At 36.2% G+C, this 9,447-nt stretch overlaps 1 protein-coding gene across 5 annotated transcripts in view; it reads right to left on the bottom strand.

The window, feature by feature from the left end:
- LOC115188923 (AP-5 complex subunit zeta-1) overlaps window positions 1-9,447 on the bottom strand; it is a 389,472-nt gene that overhangs the window by 31,330 nt on the left and 348,695 nt on the right. The window lies entirely within an intron of this gene.

Genomic DNA, 9,447 nt, shown 5'->3' with positions numbered 1-9,447 from the left:
TGCGTATATGTGGTTGTCCCCTAGCTATCTGAATATACTAACTACTGTAATATGTGGTGTCCCACCTAGCTATCTGAATATACTAACTACTGTAATATGTGGTTGTCCACCTAGCTATCTGAATATACTACTGTATATGGTTGTCCACCTAGCTATCTGAATATCTACTACTGTAAATGGTGGTTGTCCACCTAGCTATCTGAATATATAAGTACTGTAATATGTGGTTGTCCCACCTAGCTATCTGAATATACTAACTACTGTAATATGTTGTTGTCCACCTAGCTATCTGAATATACTAACTACTGTAATAGTGGTTGTCCACCTAGCTATCTGAATATACTACTACTGTAATATGTGGTTGTCCACCTAGCTATCTGAATACTAACTACTGTAATATGTGGTTGTCCACCTAGCTATCTGAATATACTAACTACTGTAATATGTGGTTGTCCACCTAGCTATCTGAATATACTAACTACTGTAATATGTGGTTGTCCCTCCTAGCTATCTGAATATACTAACCACTGTAATATGTTGTTGTCCCACCTAGCTATCTGAATATACTACTAACTACTGTAATATGTGGTTGTCCACCTAGCTATCTGAAAATACTAACTACTGTAATATGTGGTTGTCCACCTAGCTATCTGAATATACTAACTACTGTAATATGTGGTTGTCCCACCTAGCTATCTGAATATACTAACTACTGTAATATGTGGTTGTCCCACCTAGCTATCTGAATATACTAACTACTGTAATATGTGGTTGTCCACCTAGCTATCTGAATATACTAACTACTGTAATATGTGGTGTCCCACCTAGCTATCTGAATATAACTACTGTACTATGTGGTGTCCACCTAGCTATCTGAATATACTAACTACTGTAATATGGTGTTGTCCACCTAGCTATCTGAATTATAACTACTGTAATATGTGTAGTCCACCTAGCTATCTGAATATACTAACTACTGTAATATGTAGTTGTCCCACCTAGCTATCTGAATATACTAACTGCTGTAATATGTGGTTGTCCACCTAGCTATCTGAATATACTAACTACTGTAATATGTGGTTGTCCACCTAGCTATCTGAAGATGAATATACTAACTACTGTAATATGTGGTTGTCCACCTAGCTATCTGAATATACTAACTACTGTAATATGTGGTCGACCCACCTAGCTATCTGAATATACTAACTACTGTAATATGTGGTTGTCCCACCTAGCTATCTGAATATACTAACTACTGTAATATGGTTGTCCCACCTAGCTATCTAATATACTAACTACTGTAATATGTGGTTGTCCCACCTAGCTATTGAATATAACTACTGTAATATGTGGTTGTCCACCTAGCTATCTGAATATACTAAGTACTGTAATATGTGGTTGTCCCACCTAGCTATCTGAATATACTAACTACTGTAATATGTGGTTGTCCACCTAGCTATCTGAATATACTAACTACTGTAATATGTGGTTGTCCTCCTAGCTATCTGAAATAAACTACTGTATATGTTGTTGTCCCACCTAGCTATCTGAATATACTACAACTACTGTAATATGTGGTTGTCCACCTAGCTATCTGAATACTAACTACTGTAATATGAGGTTGTCCACCTAGCTATCTGAATATACTAACTACTGTAATTATGTGGTTGTCACCTAGCTATCTGAATATACAACTACTGTAATATGTGGTTGCACCTAGCTATCTGAATATACTAACTACTGTAATATGTGGTTGTCCCTCTAGCTATCTGAATATACTAACTACTGTAATATGTTGTTGTCCACCTAGCTTTCTGAATATACTACTAACTACTGTAATATGTGGTTGTCCACCTAGCTATCTGAATATACTAACTACTGTAATATGAGGTTGTCCACCTAGCTATCTGAATATACTAACTACTGTAATAGTGGTTGTCCACCTAGCTATTATACTAACTACTGTAATATGTGGTTGTCCACTAGCTATCTGAATATACTAACTACTGTAATATAGGTCATCCCACCTAGCTATCTGAATATACTAACTACTGTATATGTGGTTGTCCCACCTAGCTATCTGAATATACTAATACTGTAATATGTTGTTGTCCCACCTAGCTATCTGAATATACTAACTACTGTAATATGTGGTTGTCCACCTAGCTATCTGAATATACTACTGTAATATGTGGTTGTCCACCTAGCTATCTGAATATACTAACTACTGTAATATGTGGTTGTCCACCTAGCTATCTGAATATACTACTGTAATATGTGGTTGTCCACCTAGCTATCTGAATTACTATACTGTAATATGGGGTGTCCCACCTAGCTATCTGAATATACTAACTACTGTAATATGTGGTTGTCCACCTAGCTATCTGAATATACTAAGTACTGTAATATGTGGTTGTCCCACCTAGCTATCTGAATATACTAACTACTGTAATATGTGGTTGTCCACCTAGCTATCTGAATATACTAACTACTGTAATATGTGGTTGTCCCACCTAGCTATCTGAATATACTAACTGCTGTAATATGTGGTTGTCCACCTAAGCTATCTGAATTATTACTAACTACTGTAATATTGTGGTTGTCCCACCTAGCTATCGACAATACTAACTACTGTAATATGTGGTGTCCCACCTAGCTATCTGAATACTTACTAACTAGCTGTAATTATGTGGTTGTTCACACTAGCTATCTGAATATACTACTACTGTAATATGTGGTTGTCCCACTAGCTATCTGAATATACTAAGCTACTTGTGTTAATTGTATGTGGTTTTCCCACCTAGCTATCTGAATTATACTAACTAATGTAATATGTGGTTGTCCCACCTAGCTATCTGAGAATATACTAACTACTGTAATATGTGTTGTCCACCTAGCTATCTGAATATACTAACTACTGTAATATGTGGTAGTCCCACCTAGCTATCTGACTATACTAACTACTGTAATATGTGGGCTGTAATATGTGGTTGTCCACCTAGCTATCTGAATATACTAACTACTGTAATATGTGGTTGTCCCACCTAGCTATCTGAATATACTAACTACTGTAATATGTGGTTGTCCCACCTAGCTATCTGAATTACTAACTACTGTAATATGTGGTTGTCCCACCTAGCTATCTGAATATACTAACTACTGTAATATGTGGTTGTCCACCTAGCTATCTGAATATACTAACTACTGTAATATGTGGTTGTCCACCTAGCTATCTGAATATACTAACTACTGTAATATGTGGTTGTCCCACCTAGCTATCTGAATATACTAACTACTGTAATATGTGGTTGTCCACCTAGCTATCTGATATACTAACTACTGTAATATGTGGTTGTCCACCTAGCTATCTGAATATACTAACTACTGTAATATGTGGTTGTCCCCACATAGCTATCTGAATATACTCTAACTACTGTAATATGTGGTTGTCCACCTAGCTTCTGAATATACTAACTACTGTAATATGTGGTTTTCCACCTAGCTATCTGAATATACTAACTATGTAATATGTGGTTTGTCCACCTAGCTATCTGATATACTAACTACGTATATGTGGTTGTCCCCACCGTAAGCTATCTGAATAACTAACTACTGTAATATGTGTTGTCCCACCTAGCTATCTGAATATACTACTACTGTAATATTTGGTTGTTCCACCTAGCTATCTGAATATACTAACTACTGTAATATGTGGTTGTCCCACCTAGCTATCTGAATATACTACTAACGACTGTAATATGTGTTGTCCCTCCTAGCTATCTGATATACTAACTACTGTAATATGTGGTTGTCCCACCTAGCTATCTGAATATACTACTAACTATGTATATGTGGTTGTCCACCTAGCTATCTGAATATACTAACTACTGGAATATGGAGGTTGTCCACCTAGCTATCTGAATATACTAACTACTGTAATATGTGGTTGTCCACCTAGCTATCTGAATATACTAACTACTGTAATATGTGGTTGTCCACCTAGCTATCTGAATAGACTAACTACTGTAATATGTGGTTGTCCACCTAGCTAATCTGATATACTAACTACTGTAATATGTGGTCATCCCCCTAGCTATCTGATATACTATCTACTGTAATATGTGGTTGTCCCACCTAGCTATCTGAATATACTACCTACTGTAATATGTGGTTGTCCACCTAGCTATCTGAATATACTACTACTGTAATATGTGGTTGTCCACCTAGCTATCTGAATATACTAACACTAGCTGTAATATGGGTTGTCCACCTAGCTATCTGAATAACAACTACTCTGTAATATGGGGTGTCCACCTAGCTATCTGAATATACTAACTACTGTAATATGTGGTTGTCCCCACCTAGCTATCTGAATATACTAACTCTGTAATATGTGGTTGTCCACCTAGCTATCTGAATATACTAACTACTGTAATTGTGGTTGTCCCACTAGCTATCTGAAGATACTACTACTGTAATATGTGGTTTGTCCCACCAGCTATCTGAATATACTAACTACTGTAATATGTGGTTGTCCCACCTAGCTTAATCTGAATATACTAACTACTGTAATATGTGGTTGTCCACCTAGCTATCTGAATATACTAACTACTGTAATATGTGGTTGTCCACCTAGCTATCTGAATATACTAACTACTGTAATATGTGGTTGTCCCACCTAGCTAATCTGCAATATACTAACTACTGTAATATGTGTTGTCCCCTAGCTATCTGAATATACTAACTACTGTAATATGTGGTTGTCCACCTAGCTATCTGAATATACTACTACTGTAATATTGTGGTCTTCCCACCTAGCTATCTGAATATACTAACTACTGTAATATGTGGTTGTCCCACCTAGCTATCTGAAATATACTAACTACTGTAATATGTGGTTGTACCACCTAGCTATCTGAATACTAACTACTGTAATATGTGGTTGTCCACCTAGCTATCTGAATATACTAACTACTGTAATATGTGGTTGTCCACCTAGCTATCTGAATATACTAAGTACTGTAATATGTGGTTGTCCACCTAGCTATCTGAATATACTAACTACTGTAATATGTGGTTGTCCCACCTAGCTATCTGAATATACTAACTACTGTAATATGTGGTTGTCCACCTAGCTATCTGAATATACTAACTACTGTAATATGTGGTTGTCCACCTAGCTATCTGAATATACTAACTACTGTAATATGTGGTTGTCCACCTAGCTATCTGAATATACTAACTGCTGTAATATGTGGTTGTCCCACCTAGCTATCTGAATATACTAACTACTGGTAATATGTTGGTTGTCCTAGCATCTGAATATACTAACTACGTCAGCTGTGGTTGGTCCATCCTATCTACTGAATATACTAACTACTGTAATATGTGGTTGTCCCACCTAGCTATCTGAATATACTAACTACTCTGTAATATGTGGTTGTCCACCTAGCTATCTGATATACTAACTACTGTAATATGTGGTTGTCCACCTAGCTATCTGAATATACTAACTACTGTAATATGTGGTTGTCCACCTAGCTATCTGAATATACTAACGTACTGTAATATGTGGTTGTCCCTCCTAGCTATCTGAATATACTAACTACGGTTATATGTTGTTGTCCACCTAGCTATCTGAATATACAACTACTGTAAATATGTGGTTGTCCACCTAGCTATCTGAATATACTAACTACTGTAATATGTGGGTTGTCCACCCTAGCTATCTGAATATACTACTACTGTAATATGTTGTTGTCCTCCTAGCTATCCTGAATATACTAACTACTGTAATATGTGGTTGTCCACCTAGCTATCTGAATATACTAACTACTGTAATATGTGGTTGTCCACCTAGCTATCTGAATATACTAACTACTGTAATATGTGGTTGTCCACCTAGCTATCTGAATATACTAAGTACTGTAATATGTGGTTGTCCCACCTAGCTATCTGAATATACTAACTACTGTAATATGTGGTTGTCCCACCTAGCTATCTGAATATACTAACTACTGTAATATGTGGTTGTCCACCTAGCTATCTGAATATACTAACTGCTGTAATATGTGGTTGTCCACCTAGCTATCTGAATATACTAACTACTGTAATATGTGGTTGTCCACCTAGCTATCTGAATATACTAACTACTGTAGTATGTTGTTGTCCCACCTAGCTATCTGAATATACTAACTACTGTAATATGTGGTTGTCCTCCTAGCTATCTGAATATACTAACTACTGTAATATGTGGTTGTCCACCTAGCTATCTGAATATACTAACTACTGTAATATGTGGTTGTCCCACCTAGCTATCTGATATATACTACTAACTACTGTAATATGTGGTTGTCCACCTAGCTATCTGAATATACTAACTACTGTAATATGGGTTGTCCACCTAGCTATCTGAATATACTAACTACTGTAATATGTGGTTGTCCACCTAGCTATCTGAATATACTAACTACTGTAATATGTGGTTGTCCACCTAGCTATCTGAATATACTAACTACTGTAATATGTGGTTGTCCACCTAGCTATCTGAATAATAACTACTGTAATATGTGGTTGTCCACCTAGCTATCTGAATATACTAACTACTGTAATATGTGGTTGTCCACCTAGCTATCTGAATATACTAACTACTGTAATATGTGGTTGTCCACCTAGCTATCTGAATATACTAACTACTGTAATATGTGGTTGTCCCACCTAGCTATCTGAATATACTAACTACTGTAATATGTGGTTGTCCCACCTAGCTATCTGAATTACTAACTACTGTAATATGTGGTTGTCCACCTAGCTATCTGAATATACTAACTACTGTAATATGTGGTTGTCCCACCTAGCTATCCTGAATATACTAACTACTGTAATATGTGGTTGTCTCATCTAGCTATCTAATATTAACTACTGTAATATGTGGCTGTCTCATCTAGCTATCTAATATTAACTACTGTAATATGTGGCTGTCTCATCTAGCTATCTAATATTAACTACTGTAATATGTGGCTGTCTCATCTAGCTATCTATTATTAACTACTGTAATATGTGGCTGTCTCATCTAGCTATCTAATATTAACTACTGTAATATGTGGTTTCCACTAGCTATCTTAATATACTAACTACTGTAATATGTGGTTGTCCCACCTAGCTATCTGAATATACTAACTACTGTAATATGTGGTTGTCCACCTAGCTATCTGAATATACTAACTACTGTAATATGTGGTTGTCCACCTAGCTATCTGAATATACTAACTTACTGTAATATGTGGTTGTCCACCTAGCTATCTGAATATACTAATACTGTAATATGTGGTTGTCCCACCTAGCTATCTGAATATACTACTACATGTAAATATGTGGTTGTCCACCCTAGCTATCTGAATATACTAACTACTGTAATATGTGGTTGTCCCACCTAGCTATCTGAATATTACTAACTACTGTAATATGTGGTTCCCACCTAGCTATCTGAATTATGACTATACAACTACTGTAATATGGAGTTGTTCCCACCTAGCTATCTGAATATACTAACTACTGTAATATGTGGTTGTCCACCTAGCTATCCTGAATATACTAACTACTGTAAATGTGGTTGTCCACCTAGCTATCTGAATATACTAACTACTGTAATATGTGGTTGTCCCACCTAGCTATCTGAAATATACTAACTACTGTAATATGTGGTTGTCCCCCTAGCTATCGGAATATACTAACTACTGTAATATGTTGGTTGTCCCACCTAGCTATCTGAATATACTACTAACTACTGTAATATGTGGTTGTCACCTAGCTATCTGAATATACTAACTACTGTAATATGTGGTTTGTCCACCTAGCTATCTGAATCTACTAACTACTGTAATATGGGTTGTCCACCTAGCTATCTGAATATACTAACTACTGTACTATGTGGTTGTCTCCCACCTAGCTATCTGAATACTAAACTACTGTAATATGTGGTTGTCCCACCTAGCTATCTGATATTATCCTAACTACTGTTAATATGTGGTGTCCCACCTAGCTATCTGAATATACTACTAACTACTGTAATATGTGGTTGTCCACCTAGCTATCTGAATATACTAACTACTGTAATATGAGGTTGTCCACCTAGCTATCTGAATATACTAACTACTGTAATACTGTGGCTTTCCACCTAGCGATCTGAATATACTAACTGCTGTAATATATGGCTTTGTACCACCTCAGCTATCTGAATATACTAATACTGTAATCTGTGGTTGTGCCACCTAGCTATCTGAATATACTAAACTACTGTAATATGTGGTTGTCACCTAGCTATCTGAATATACCTAACTACTGTAATATGTTGGTTGTACCACCTAGCTATCTGAATATACTAACTACTGTAATATGTGGTGTCCACCAGCTATCTGAATATACTAACTACTGTAATATGTGGTTGTCCACCTAGCTATCTGAATATACTAACTACTGTAATATGTGGTCATCCCACCTAGCTATCTGAATATACTAACTACTGTAATATGTGGTTGTCCCACCTAGCTATCTGAATATACTAACTACTGTAATATGTGGTCATCCCACCTAGCTATCTGAATATACTAACTACTGTAATATGTGGTTGTCCACCTAGCTATCTGAATATACTAACTACTGTAATATGTGGTTGTCCACCTAGCTATCTGAATATACTAACTACTGTAATATGTGGTTGTCCCACCTAGCTATCTGAATATACTAACTACTGTAATATGTGGTTGTCCCACCTAGCTATCTGAATATACTAACTACTGTAATATGTGGTTGTCCCACCTAGCTATCTGAATATACTAACTACTGTAATATGTGGTTGTCCCACCTAGCTATCTGAATATACTAACTACTGTAATATGTGGTTGTCCACCTAGCTATCTGAATATACTAAGTACTGTAATATGTGGTTGTCCCACCTAGCTATCTGAATATACTAACTACTGTAATATGTGGTTGTCCACCTAGCTATCTGAATATACTAACTACTGTAATATGTGGTTGTCCCTCCTAGCTATCTGAATATACTACTAACTACTGTAATATGTGGTTGTCCACCTAGCTATCTGAATATACTACTGTAATATGTGGTTGTCCACCTAGCTATCTGAATATACTAACTACTGTAATATGTGGTTGTCCCACCTAGCTATCTGAATATACTAACTACTGTAATATGTGGTTGTCCCACCTAGCTATCTGAATATACTAACTACTGTAATATGTGGTTGTTCCACCTAGCTATCGTAATATACTAACTACTGTAATATGTTGTTGTCCCACCTAGCTATCTGAATATACTACTAACTACTGTAATATGTGGTTGTCCACCTAGCTATCTGAATATACTAACTACTGTAATATGTGGTTGTCCACCTAGCTATCTGAATATACTAACTACTGTAATATGTG

The sequence above is a fragment of the Salmo trutta genome, unplaced genomic scaffold (genome assembly GCF_901001165.1).
Source record: "Salmo trutta unplaced genomic scaffold, fSalTru1.1, whole genome shotgun sequence".
Taxonomy (NCBI): domain Eukaryota; kingdom Metazoa; phylum Chordata; class Actinopteri; order Salmoniformes; family Salmonidae; genus Salmo; species Salmo trutta.
This window is presented reverse-complemented; position numbering and strand designations above follow the sequence as displayed.